We start from the raw sequence: 14424 nt of genomic DNA, 5'->3' as shown, positions 1-14424 counted from the left end.
GGAAATCTGGGCACCAGGAAGACTGGGCACCGGGAAAACTGGTGTTAATAATCATTGTTAATAAAGAATACAATCTTCCGTCCGTCCGACAGACAGACAGACAGACAGACAGACAGACAGACAGACAGACAGACAGACAGATCGCTCTACAAGCCGATATACAAGCTCCATCGCCTCGCAGCGTGAGGCCTTGTGAGCTTGTAGATCGGCTATTTTTGGCATGGTGGAGGGAAAAAAATATACAATATAGAGGGGGTCCCTGCTTCATCTCTCTCTCAGCTAGGGGGTCCTTGGGCTGAAAACCCTTGTGACAGATGATAGATTAATTGACAGATAGATAGATAGATAGATAGACAGACAGACAGACAGACAGACAGACAGACAGACAGACAGACAGACAGACAGACAGACAGACAGACAGACAGACAGACAGACAGACAGATAGATAGATAGATAGATAGATAGATAGATAGATAGATTATGTTACGTGCGTAATTACACGCGTGGAAATAAATTACAGAAAATAAGAAAATAAATTATAATACAACACAAACACAATTGACACAAGGAATTGACACTCTCACATCTGCTGATAATAGGAAAATTATAATCACAGACATTCCTGGAGAATTAGAAGATAGAATGTTGTGTGCCAGGCTGCGGGTGTGTTTAGATATGCGCACCAGCGCATTGGTTTGTATTGTATTGGACCAGTGCACAACGAATAATGATAATATTATTATAATAATAATAATCCTTGAATAGCATACATTTCTCCACCACAATAAAGAATATGATGAATGCACATAGGCTATTATGTTGCATAATCCAAGTCAAAATGTCTCTAAACATGGCCTGAGTACATTAACTCAAGTACTGTACTTAAGCACAAGTAAATTACTAATGCGTTCCCTCGCTTTAGTAATGCGTTCCCACGCTTTAGTAATTCATTCCCTCAAATTAGTTTATTTGAGGGAATGAATTAGGTAACTTGTTCCCTCGAATAAGGTAATGCGTTTCCACGAATAAGGTAATGCGTTCCCATGCATTAGTAACTTGTTCCCTCAATTTAGCAAGATACTAATGCGTCGGAACGCATTACTAAAGCATTCCCACGCATAAATCTTTATAAAAAAAATCCCCCCTCAATGGCCACTGGAGGGCTCCGTAATAATTGCCCCTGAGATGTAGTGGAGTAGAAGTAAAAGTACAGTACATTTAATATAATCCAGTAAATTAAAAATACCTCAAAATTGTACTTAAGTACAGTACTTGAGTAAATGTACTTAGTTACTTTACACCATTGATAAATACAACTCATAATCATTATCATTAAGTAAATGTATGTAGGTACTGTCCACCACTGAGGGTAGAGTGGGGGGCTATTTGGAGTTTGGTGGGCCGGAGAGCGATTTAGGAAGGATTGCCCATGCGGTGATAACAGCTGAGCACGGTGCCAGCTCCATAAACACTACGGAAATATAAAGTGCACTCATTCCTCTGCTCTCCACACAGGCAGCACAGGAAGCTAGAAGGCATACATGGGCAACTGGCGGCCCGGGGGCCACATGCGGCCCCCACCTTCACTTAATGCGGCCTGCAAGTTAATATCGGAATACTGATATATTATTGATTTCAGCTGTTACAATTCCAAATATGCAAACATGACCCGCTTTAATTACTTCAGTCTATATTAGTAGCTCAATGACTAGTATTAAAATCTATTGTCTTTTTTTTTATGTTCAATGTATTTGTATTTAAGTTCATAAGTATAACTAAATGCATTTAAAATATATATATATTTTTTTCAGGATTCCAATAAAAAAATAGCAAAAATAAAATCAGGATTCCAATTAAAAAATAGCAAAAATAGCCGATCTACATGCTCAAAACGCGTCGCATTGCGACGCGTTTTGAGACAATACTACCAATACTTTTGTACTTTTATTCAAGTAATTTTTTTATTCCGGACTTTTACATGTAACAGAGTATTTCTATATTGCATTATTGATACTTTTACTTAAGTAAAACATTCAAGTACTTTTTCCACCACCGGAACTTTAAACAAAAATAACCACTAGGATCCCTTTTCCGAGGGGAACATTGGCCGGAAATAGCGGGAGGCGTTGTGAGCTTGTAGATCGGCTATTTTCAGCAAAGAGCTTTGGTGTAGAAGGAAAAAAGAGGAGACCAAGTACAAGTATTGAAGTTTTAAGTGGTTAACTGTCTGAAAATAAACATTAAAGCATTAAATAGCAGATCTACAAGCTCATAGCCGCGCTTGTATATCCTATTTTTTTTAATAGCCAAATAAATCTAAAAATGACACAGATGCGTCTCCTTTCAACTCAGCCACACAGCACTTTAAAGGGATACTTCACTTCCGGGCCGCCGACACATTTAAAAAAAATATTAAAAATAAATGAAAAAAGTTATGGAAAATTCATGGCCCCCTCACGCATTAGAGTGTCCTACTAATGTGTGAGGGGGCCATGAATTTTCCATAACTTTTTTCATTTATTTTTAATATTTTTTTTAAATGTGTCCCCGGCCCGAAAGTGAAGTATCCCTTTAATTAGATAAGTTTTATTTATGCATTAATGATAGTGAGAAATACTGAAAAATACTAGTCTTGGACATTTAACCCATTCAATCCGGGAACGCATCTCTGTCATTTTAGATTCCTTTGGCTATAAAAAAAATAGCAGATTTACAAGGGCACTCGGTGCCGCGTTATGAGCTTGTAGATCTGCTATTTTCTGAAAAATCTTTCATTTTGCAAATATTTAAATCTGTATCTTTTTAAGCGAACATTTGTAAAAGGCTTTGTTCCAGGGACCCCCAGAAGCAAATATTTGAGTTACAAATGTTCGCTTTAAAAAATATATATTCAAAGATTTGCAATATTTTCACGATTTTTCAAAAATAGCAGATCTACAATCTCATAGCGAGGCACTAGTGCCACGCTATCTAAAATGACAGAGATGCTTCCCCGGATTGAATGGGTTAATTAAAACATGTCTGTCTGTCTGTCTGTCTGTCTGTCTGTCTTTCATCATAGACTGGACTCCATCTGCTACAGTATGTAAAGGGTACTGCACTAAGCACTCTGACAATGAGTACAATCAGTGGTGGAAAAAGTACTCACAATGTTTTACTTAAGTAAAAGTATCAATACTGCAATGTAGAAATACTCTGTAACAAGTAAAAGTCCGTAAATCTAGATTTACTTGAGTAAAAGTACAAAAGTCTTGGCATCAAAATGTACTTAAAGTACCAAAAGTAAAAGTACTCATTATGCAGAATGTCCCATCAAGTTTTAAAACTAGGAGACTCATTTTGATTAATTGGAAATCACCTACATGTACTTCCCCCTCTCACACTCATTGGATAAGAGACATCTTGTATTGTCTAAAATTAGAAAAGATAAGATTCTCATGGAATGGCTCCTCCAGTAAGTTTGGGAAGATATGTAGATATAGATATGTATTGTTTGACTGATGTTTTTGTATTTTGTTTTATGTCTTGTTTGGTCTGTGTTTATCTGTTTATATATTTTGTATATATTTTTTTAATTCCATTTTGTACCTGTATTTCATTTTCTGGGGTGAAAATTCAATGTGTCTACTGATCTTTTGTATTTTTATGGGTTACACTGAAGGAAGTAAAAAAAAAATGTATAAAAAATCTTTTGAAAATAGCATATCTACAAGCTCACAACGTGTCGCATCACGGCGCGTTGTGAGCTTGTAGAATGGCTATTTTCAAATGGGCGAAATACATATAGTAACTAGTTTTCAAATAATTGTAGTACAAAAGTAAAAAAAAAAAAAGTAAAAGTACAATATTTGCCTCTGAGATGTAGTGGAGTAGAAGTAAAAGTAGAGAAAATGGGAAATACTCCACTAAAGTAAAAAATACCTCAAAATTGTACTTAAGTACAGTACTTAAGTAAATGTACATAGCTACTTTACACCACTGAGTACAACAGGTATTGGTCGTAATGTCATGAGTGAAATAAGTTTGGTAAAAGTTTTCACGTGTGGACTGCCGTTCAATTTGAACGCTCAACGTCTAATGAGCACCGTCCCAACATTAAAGAACCGAGGCTGGCTATGAAAAACACTCACGAAATTCCATCTGTGTTTTTTTTTTACTCCTCTTCTTGTGAAGTTTGTGGTGGAGGAGATGAGAGAGTTCCAATTCCTTACTTCAAAGACATGAGAAAATAAACAGAACTCTCCTCTCTTCACAAAAAGGTAAAACCCCAAATGAGTTACAGTAACTTTTAATTTGACACACATCGAAGATGTTAATGTAACTCTGGACGGTCCATTTGGTTCCATTTGAGCTATTTTAACACTTATTTAAAAAAAACTAAACAAAAAAAAACACTTACTGCACCTGTAACATCAGTTACATTCATCACCCTGTGTCACCAAACTATGACTTATATCACCCTGTGTCACCAAACTATGACTTATATCACCCTGTGTCACCAAACTGACTTATATCACCCTGTGTCACCAAACTATGACTTATGTGTCACCAAGCTATGACTTATATCACCCTGTGTCACCAAACTATGACTTACATAATCCGGTGTCACCAAAATATGACCAGTGGTGGACAGTAATGAAGAACATTTACTTGAGTAAATGTGTGAGTATCTACGTTACTTGAGTGTTTGTACTTTTGAATACCTATATGACTTTCACTATACTCCACTGCATTTCTTGGAGTAAAAGTACATTATTATGAGTTAAACTATGTTCTAAATATAGTGAAATAAATGTATAGTATGTATATGTATAGTGCTATTTTCACTATTATTGATATTTTTGAACCATTGCTGGAAAATATATAGATGTTCTTAATGAAAAATATATACATTTCAATACAGCAATCACCAAACGAGTCTAACATTCATTAAGGGGGGCGCATGCTACCATTTTCGGTGGTCACCTTATCACCACAATGGTTTGAAAACTACAACATGACGTCACTGAGCCGCGGTGATAAGGTGACCACCGCTCACTTTGACACATCTCTCTGTTTTTACTGACCGACATCACACTATCAACACTGGCTGGCTCGAGCGGAATTCCGGGCAGTGTGATTGGCCTAGAAGTTGGGTGGGCGGTCCGCTTGGTTTTGCTGTTTCCCCTCATTTTACCAACACCGTAAGACGGGGGACAGTGGTGCCAATGTGCTATCGGGTATACAAGAGGGTGGTTGGGTCCTCTAGGGCGTCCGCGGAGACCCCCCGGATCTGCCGCTCCGTGACCATGTGTCGCAGAGGGCCACAGGGACGTGGAGGGCTCGTTGGATTTGGGTCGGCGGTGCGCACACGGCGGAGAGAGACAGAGAGAGAAAGAGAGAAAGAGAAAGAGAAAGAAAGAGAAAGAGAGAGAGAGGGAGAGAGGGGGGTTGGAGAGAGAGGGGGGAGAGAGAGGGGGGAGGGGAGAGAGCGCATCTGAACCAGAGGGAGACGGGGTCAATCCTAAAGGACATCAGCGCGACTATGAGCGCCTAGTATCCAAACCACCGTTTTGGTGATCACTCTATCACCTAAAAGGTGATAGGGTGACCACCTCATTTGGTAGCATGCAGGAGCCTTAAAGGCCCCTGCATGCTACCAAATGAGGTGGTCACCCTATCACCGTTTGATACTAGGCGCTCATAGTCTGGTGATTTCGGTTAGTAAAAACAGAGAGATGTGCTGAGGTGAGCGGTGAATCGCTTATCACCGTGGCTTGGTGACGTCATGTTGTAGTTGAGAGGGAGATGGGTGATCACCGAAAATGGTAGCATGCACCCCCCTTTAGAAGGACAATATCAGTTAACAGAACCAAGGACATGTGTTTTCAATGAGTCATGCTAATATGGTTGAAATGTAGTTTGAAGTTATAATGGGTTTATATAGAAGGGGGGCGTGTCTGATTAAATTAATATCAAATATGAGGCACACAGAGGCACCCAGACGTTAAAATGACAGAAGTTAAAATGACATAAAGTGTTTTAACCCATTAAAATAAAATTTTAAGTGCACATTTTTAACTAAAAGTTTTGCCCTGGAACAAAATATTTCTAGATGGAGGTCCGCAGCCAAATTCATATAATTTTGGGGGTCCTTGACATGAAAAAGCTTGACCACCACTGATATAGCAACATACGTTTTTTTCAGCAAACTGACATTTGTAGAATCGGCCTCAGGTCTTAATGGGTTGAAATGAAATACCCCTTTAGTATGGGGAAACAACACAACCAACTCTTTCTCCTTTCCTAATAGGTCTTTGAAATGTTGTGGAGTGAAAGTTATAGGTATTAAAAAATACTCAAGTTAAGTACAGATATTTTTTTTGTAAATGTAATCAAGTAAATGTACTTTGTTACCATCCACCACTGGTGACATGTGGCGCCATGCGGGCCACAGGGACATGGCAATGACTTCCTGAAGAGACGTCCATTTGTCGACATCACAATGCAAAGGTCAAAGGTCGCCATCCACCCCGCGTGACCTTAACCTGGTATTATTAGCAAACACTCAACTCTGAACGTGTCAGAATGTCACATATCTTTACTGTGTGTGTAGAACTACTGTCACCATCACCACATCTTTACTGTGTGTGTGTAGAACTACTGTCACCATCACCACATATGTGAGCAGGCCTGGTGTTTCGGGCATCAACTCGCGAGTTGAAAATCAGTAGAAACTAGCTAAATATTTTGCTGATTTTCGTTTTTTTCCATATTAACACAGCTCGAATGTTGAGGAAGCTTTCAATCCCAACAGATATCCGTTTTAGAATAATTACGTGGTTTAAATTACATTACAAAAACAGTAGTGTTTCTGTGTGTTTCTGTCGGTCTTGTGGGGGCGGAGAGTGGTTTTAACTTGCAGGGACAACATTAGCATGAGTGATTTTGGTTGGTCGTTGGCCCATTGTTCTCTGGTTACAAGCCTAATCCCCGCCCATCAGTTTCGCTCCTCTCTGTGGTGGCTTGTACAAGAATTCCACTGCCCTGCGAGGGCTCAAGAGTAGTGAAAATAAACAAAACCATTTTGCTACTCATCGAAGCAAAGGCTGTTTTGTGTTGTTGAAAGTCTATTCTCGAAGGTGGGAAGCCTCTCAGCACCCCACCTACTCTGTAAAATACACTTTTTGGGCAGAAAATAAAATATGTCCGCGACATCCGCGAGACGGAGATTATTTGTATTTACTCCACAGTGCCCTCTACAGATTTGGTTAATGGTAAGTTCAAATTGTCCAGATCTGTAGAGGGCGTTAGAGGGAACTCACTAACGCTCTGGACCAGGGCTAGGAAGCGGCCAGTATTGCGTTAGTCTTTTTCGGGACAGAATCTAGTTGTATAAACAATATAACATTGTAGCGAACACAGCAGCTAGGTGAGGGCAGCCCCAGCTAAACAACAGGCCGCTCGACGTTCGTATGGAAGTATTTCACCGAAGATGTGGTCAAAACAACGGTGGAGTAACGAGGCTAGGAGCTTAGCATTGTTAGCTCGCCGCCAAGCGTCATGGCAGAACGTACACCTGGTGTTTGTATTTCTCCATTTACAACTCGTACATCTACATAAACGTTCAGATTTCAAATATAAAGTGCTTATCTCATGGCCACGGGTGTTATAATTATGTACGGGCCCTCATAAGTACCCGTATCTTCTGTATTGTTCAATAAAAAGCATTTTGATCCGATTGATGGCCATCTCCGTTTTTTTTTCAACTACGCGGCCGTATCGGTTGGGGGGTGTATTGCACTCCTGATACGTTATAGCTCTATGAGAAAATGTCCGCCGATCGGATTAAAATGCTTTTTATTGAACAATATGGAAGATACGGGTACTTAGACCCACCCGAAGTGAATGGTAACATCCGTGGCCAATGGCCATGAGGTAAGCTCTTTATATTTGAAATCTGAACGTTTATGTAGATGTACGGGTTGTAAATGGAGAGTGCAAACACCAGGTTAGAGTTAATCCAGGACCTAGCTGGTGCGTGTGTTTATTATTAATAGGTAAACCTCGACTATAGTCGACAACCAGTGGGTCAAATTTAGTGGTGGAAGAAGCACTTGGTGGTAGCAATACCACAATATAAAAAGTAAAAGGCCTGTGCTCAAAATGTTACTTGAGTTCAATCAAAGTAAAAGTACAAAAGTATTGGCATCAAAATATACTTAAAGTACCTAAAGTAAAAGTACTCAAATGTTTGAAAATAGCTGATCTACAAGCTCACAACACGTTGCGATGCGCATTGTGAGCTTGTAGATCGGCTATTTTCAAATAGCCTATGTATAAAATACCTATTTTCTTTTACTTAAGTACAGTACTTGAGTAAATGTACTTAGTTACTTTCCACAGTAAAAATCCGAAAATGGGGGAGTGATTAGAGGAGTGGCTAGGTTGAATAAATTACCCATTGTTCACGCCCATTACCTGGAGCTGAGAGGTGCTTAGAAGTGGAAATTCTTTAGAAGGGATTATCTCAGTTTGGACTATTATAGATGACAAGATTCAAATGGTCACATCTTCTTCAAATGTGTTCCAATTTCAATGAACGATACATCATATGAAAGCTTATATTCTGTACTCCAACAATTTGTAATAAAATGAAAAATGAAAAATGCCCCCTTGCTTCCTAAAGCACTGTACCCGCTCACATATCTTTACTCTGTGTAGAACTACTGTCACCATCACCACATATCTTTACTGTGTGTGTAGAACTACTGTCACCATCACCACATTTGACTTGACCATCAATTTAACTGTGTTTTTTCCGTTGAATATTGGAACATGTAAATTGCATTTCTGTTTGGCTATTAGCAGTGGTGGAAAAAGTGCTCACATTTCTTACTTAAGTAAAAGTATCAGTACCACAATATAAAAATACTCTGTTACAAGGAAAAGGCCTGTGTTCAAAAGTATTGGCATCAAAATATACTTAAAGTACCAAAAGTAAAAGTATACAAATGTTTGAAAATAGCCGATCTACAAGCTCACAACACGTCGCATAGAGACACACGGGAACTACAAATGTCACGCCCACTTTTGAGACAGCGCCTCCACTCGAGGTCTGTTAGAACGATGAACTGCAGCTGCCAATGCATTCCCTATGAGAGGATATGAGAGTTAGCCTACTTTTAAAATGATCCTACATTGGCGAAAGGGCCTACTCTGTGTGGAGTTTGCATGTTCTCCCCGTGTCTCTCAGGGTAGTTAATACCCTCACAAAAACATGTAGTAATCCTGGTCGCTATAACGCCTCCCCCATGACGGCCGGGGCGCCTGATGAAGGGAACTGGTTGGAATAACGTGTTCCTTCCACACGCTACGTCCAACCGGGGAAACTCCCCCCTGTCAGGTGACAAGAAGGTCAGTTGGCTCTCATGCATTGAAGGAGTCATGAGCTCGGCCCTGGCCTCCCTAGGCTGGTGAGGGGAGTGTAGCGCCCAGGATCACTTAGAAAATTGGCACCGGGTGAAAAATAAGGGTTACAAAATCGCGGGATATATATATATAAAAAAATATCCTACATTAACTGGAGACGATATTAATTTAAATAAAAATATGTTTCCAAATGTATGGAGTGTCTTTGTCATCATATCTTCTTGTTTTCTTAATAGTTTATGTGTTTCACATTTAATTTGCCACTTTAATGGGTTACCCATAATGTTAACACAGCAGAGGGTAGACGGCAGACAGACAAGTAGTCGCATTTCTGTGATATCACTGTCTTTACGAGCGCCGACTTTGAATTCTCATCCAAATCCTGACTGACTTTGTTCATGTCATTATTTTGAGCATCTCATAGGCTTATATTAATTTTCTACCTACCGTGGAGCTCCGACGGTACATGAAAAATTAAAACGTGTGGGTTTACTGCTGTTGTATTAACTTGCCTGAATGTAAGTTGGGGAAATAACCCAACTAAATGGAGGAGTGACATATCTCGACATTTTCAACTACTTAGTGAATTCTCCAGGATAGTATTAATATACAAATAGTCTTGCAAGATGCTGTTTGGATAATTGTCCAAAATAAATAGCCTATAAAAATGATACTGGGTATTGAAAACCTCAAGGGATGCGTCCGTGACGTATATACCATGCGACCACTCAAACTTTAGATTTCAGATGCTAGAACTTTTGACACACTGATGGAGTATATTATAGTATATTGTGGGTACTGGGTAGTATATCGGGATGACAGATATGGGACATTAAAAATGATAAATTAAACAAATGGGTCAGTTAGAACACAAAAAAATCGCTACAGCCTCAGTAGTTAACCAGTGAAATTACGGTATTTTACAATGCCTCTCATAGAGATTACATTGAGAGCTGCAGTTCATCGTTCTAACGGACCTCGAGTAGCGGCGCTGTCTCAAAAGTGGGCGTGAAATTTGTAGTACCTGTGTGTCTCTATTGCTACACTGTAAACTCCTCAATGTTAATTTAACTCTGAGAGTTTAGTACAAATGTTTGTACATTTGTACTACTCTCAGAGTTACAGACCCGTAAGGGTCCATATGGTTCCATGTGTATCCTATCTGAGTTACAGACCCGTAAGGGTCCATTTGTACACTATCTGAGTTGGTTCCACTTTTACACTCTCAGAAGACATGTAAGGGTCCATTTGGTTCCAGTTGTACACTCTCAGAAGACCTGTAAGGGTCCATTTGGTTCTGTCTTTACATCTGTCTGTGTGTGTGTGTGTGTGTGTGTGTGTGTGTGTGTGTGTGTGTGTGTGTGTGTGTGTGTGTGTGTGTGTGTGTGCGTGCGTGCGTGCGTGCGTGCGTGCGTGCGTGCGTGCGTGCGTGCGTGCGTGCGTGCGTGCGTGCGTGTGCATGCGTGTGTGTGCATGCGTGTGTGCGTGGCGTGCCAGCTCATTAGGCTCTGTTGCGAGTGCAAATCCCGCCATGATAAATAAAGTAAGCGCACGTTTCTCCATCCGACAGAGCAGAGCTAATGACAGGATTATTGCAGCTCCTGCAAAACAACTTGCAAAGCGCTTCTTTCAGAATGTGCCAACTCTTTCAAAAAACACACTAAACAGCAGACATCTCAAAACAACTGAGCAGCTAGATCTGCTTCCCTCACGAAACCCCAACAGCTGCTAACTGGCACAAGGAGATTACTGGTGAGAAATCTGTACTGTGATTTTTTATTATTATAATGTTTTTCACCAGTGGTGTAAAGTAACTAAGTACATTTACTTAAGTACCATACTTAAGGGCTGTTTTGAGGTATTTAGTAGAGTATTTCCAATTTTCAATACTTTTACTTCTAATCCACTACATCTCAGAGGAAAATATTGTACTTTTACTCCCCTTTTACTAAATATACATTCAGCTCTATATATATTTCGGCTATTTGAAAATAGCCGATCTACAAGCTCACAACGCGTCGCATTGTGAGCTTGTAGATCTGCTATTTTCAAATGGGACATTCTGCATAATGAGTACTTTGGTACTTTAAGTACATTTTGATGCCAATGCTTTTGAATTTTTACTCAAGTAAATTTAGAATTCCGGACTTTTGTAGCAGAGTATTTCTATATTGCAGTATTGATCCTTTTACTTAGGTAAAACATCTGAGTACTTTTTCCACCACTATTTTTAACCCTTGACCTGAAACCGATTCTACAATGCCTTCTAGATGAGTAGCTCTCACATTTTCAAGATGTTCAAAAATGTTCAAAAATAGGTGACGCACAAGCTCGCAGCACGACGCTAAAATCTCTGCTGTCCCCGTATGCTTTTTTCACCCAGTGCCAATTGTCTAAGTAATCCTGGGCGCTACACTCCCTCTGCCAGCCTAGGGAGAGCCTAGAGCCAAGCTCATGCCTCCTTCAATGCATGAGAGCTAACAAGCCTTCTTATCACCTGACAGGGGGGAGTTTCCCCGGTAGGACGTAGCGCGTGGAAGGAACACGTTATTCCAACCAGTTCCTTTCCCCTCCATCAGGCGCCCCTGCTGACCAGGGGGAGGCAATATAGAGACCAGGATCACTGCATGTTTTTTGTGAGGGTATCTACCCTAGGGAACACGGGGAGAACATGCAAACTCCACACAGAAAGGCCCTTTCACCAACTCCACCTAGGATATGGGCACTGATGACGCAGAGGAGAAGACACGCCCACAGCGTCCCCGGTGGGAATCGAACCCAGGACCTGCTAGCTGTGAGGTGACTGTGCCACCGTGCCCCCTCATTACCATTTCTGTCTACTCACTCTGTGTCTCAGAGGAGGGCTGTGGACAGTTCAGAAACCTGCCTACCAGTCATCGATGGGGATTCCAAACTAATAGAAACCGCAGGCTTTCTATGCCTGGAAAGTAAGCATTCTGAAATTTGCCATTGTTCTTGCATGAATAAAAAGTTGTGTTTTGTTTTGTTTGAAATTAACAAACCTGCCTACCGATGATGTCACTGGTAGACAGGTTTCTGAACTGTCCACAGCCCTCCTCTGAGACACAGAGTGAGTAGACAGAATTGAAGATGAGGTTGAAAATGGGTGAAGTGGTCCTTTAGTATTAATAAAACAGTGTAAAAAAATACTTTATTATAAGCAAAACTCAAAATTTGACTTGAGTAAAATATTAGCATCAAATGCATCTGTCAAGACAGAGTCTGTCAGCACCACTGCCTTAAACATGTAGTGTTGTTGTTAGTAGGAATAAACACACTACTGCCTTAAACATGTAGTGTTGTTGTTAGTACGAATAAACACACTACTGCCTCAAACATGTAGTGTTGTTGTTAGTAGGAATAAACACACCACTGCCTTAAACATGTAGTGTTGTTGTTGTTAGTAGAATAAAAACACTACTGCCTTAAACATGTAGTGTTGTTGTTAGTAGAATAAACACACTACTGCCTTAAACATGTAGTGTTGTTGTTAGTAGGAATAAACACACTACTGCCTTAAACATGTAGTGTTGTTGTTAGTAGAATAAACACACCACTGCCTTAAACATGTAGTGTTGTTGTTAGTAGGAATAAACACACAACTTGTCTTACACATTTAGTGTTGTTGTTAGTAGGAATAAACACAGAAGCACCCGGGAGGAAGTGGACTAAGGAAGGGGAGGAGCCAAAACAAGTTGCTGTTTTACACAAAAAAGTAGGTGGTGCCCCCAGAGGCGACAACAAAGGAGAACATATTGATCATTTTCTTTTGTTAACCGAATGGGTTCCGAGATGAAATTAGCAAAAGTAAAAGTACTCATTATGCAGAATGGCCATTTTTTCAGAAACATAATTATTGATTAATAACCACTTAAGCCACTTAAGTAACTAACAAGGCTGACAATTAATTGTAGTGGAGTAAAAAGTGCAATGTTTGCCTCTGAGATGTAGGGAGTAGAAGTATAAAGTAATGAGAAAAAGGTACATAAAGGCAGTGGTGTAAAAAGTACTCAAATGTTTTACTTAAGTAAAAGTATCAATACTGCAATGTAGAAATACTCTGTCACAAGTAAAAGTCAGGAATTCAAAATGTACTTAAGTAAAAGTAAAAAAAAGTATTGGTATCAAAATGTACTTAAAGTACCAAAGTAGAAAGTACATTATGCTTAATGTCCCAAGTTTTCAAATGTATAAAATGTATAAAATTATTTTGAAAATAGCAGATCTACAAGCTCACAATGTGTTGCATTGCGTTGTGAGCCTGTAGATCTGCTATTTTCAAATGGCCGAAATATATAGGGCTGTAGTGGTATGCTTTGTAATAATAATACAAATCTACAAAGTAACTAATAATTAAAGTTTTCAAATAATTATAGTGGAGTAAAAGTACAATATGTGCCTCTGAGATGTAGTGGAGTAGAAGTAAAGTACAGAAAATTGGAAATACTCCAGTAAAGTAAAGCAACAACAAAAAAATTCAAAATGAAGTACAATAGTATAAAAAAAAGTACAATACTTGAGTAAATGTACTTAGTTACTTTCCATCATTGCATATAGGCTACATGACATCACAGAGCAGCACAAGGAAATCAGTGCTTACCTAAACGTCAAGATGTTCCCCTGAGGAAAGCAAACAGAATGTGAATATTCCTGTGACAGGTTTGTCTTCTTGTCCTCAGAAGAACTGCTGTACCTTCAACTGACATGAAACAAGTGTCTATGAGTTCACTGAACACTGTGTCTGCCTGAAGGAACAACTCCACTGTATGTGGAGCTCTATACGTCTACTCTACTACAGGTTGTTATGAGAGAGAGAGAGAGAGAGAGAGAGAGAGAGAGAGAGAGAGGGAGAGGGAGAGGGGGAGATAGAGATATAGATAGAGGGGGAGGGGGGAGGGGGGAGAGAGAGAGAGAGAGAGAGACGCGAGCGCGCGCGCACACACACACACACACGCACACACACACACACACACACACACACACACACACACA

At 39.8% G+C, this 14424-nt stretch overlaps 1 protein-coding gene across 1 annotated transcript in view; it reads right to left on the bottom strand.

Annotated features, from left to right (window-relative positions):
* The window catches only part of ptprfa (protein tyrosine phosphatase receptor type Fa), a 396384-nt gene extending 382213 nt beyond the window's left edge, over positions 1-14171 (bottom strand). The window contains exon 1 of the mRNA XM_080430969.1: positions 14033-14171. The gene's annotated coding sequence lies outside the window, so the exon portion shown is untranslated. The remainder of the gene's footprint in view (positions 1-14032) is intronic.
* Between the last annotated feature and the right edge of the window lie 253 nt (positions 14172-14424).

Source organism: Gymnoscopelus braueri, assembly GCF_963280865.1.
Source record: "Gymnoscopelus braueri genome assembly, chromosome: 6".
In the NCBI taxonomy this organism is placed as follows: domain Eukaryota; kingdom Metazoa; phylum Chordata; class Actinopteri; order Myctophiformes; family Myctophidae; genus Gymnoscopelus; species Gymnoscopelus braueri.
This window is presented reverse-complemented; position numbering and strand designations above follow the sequence as displayed.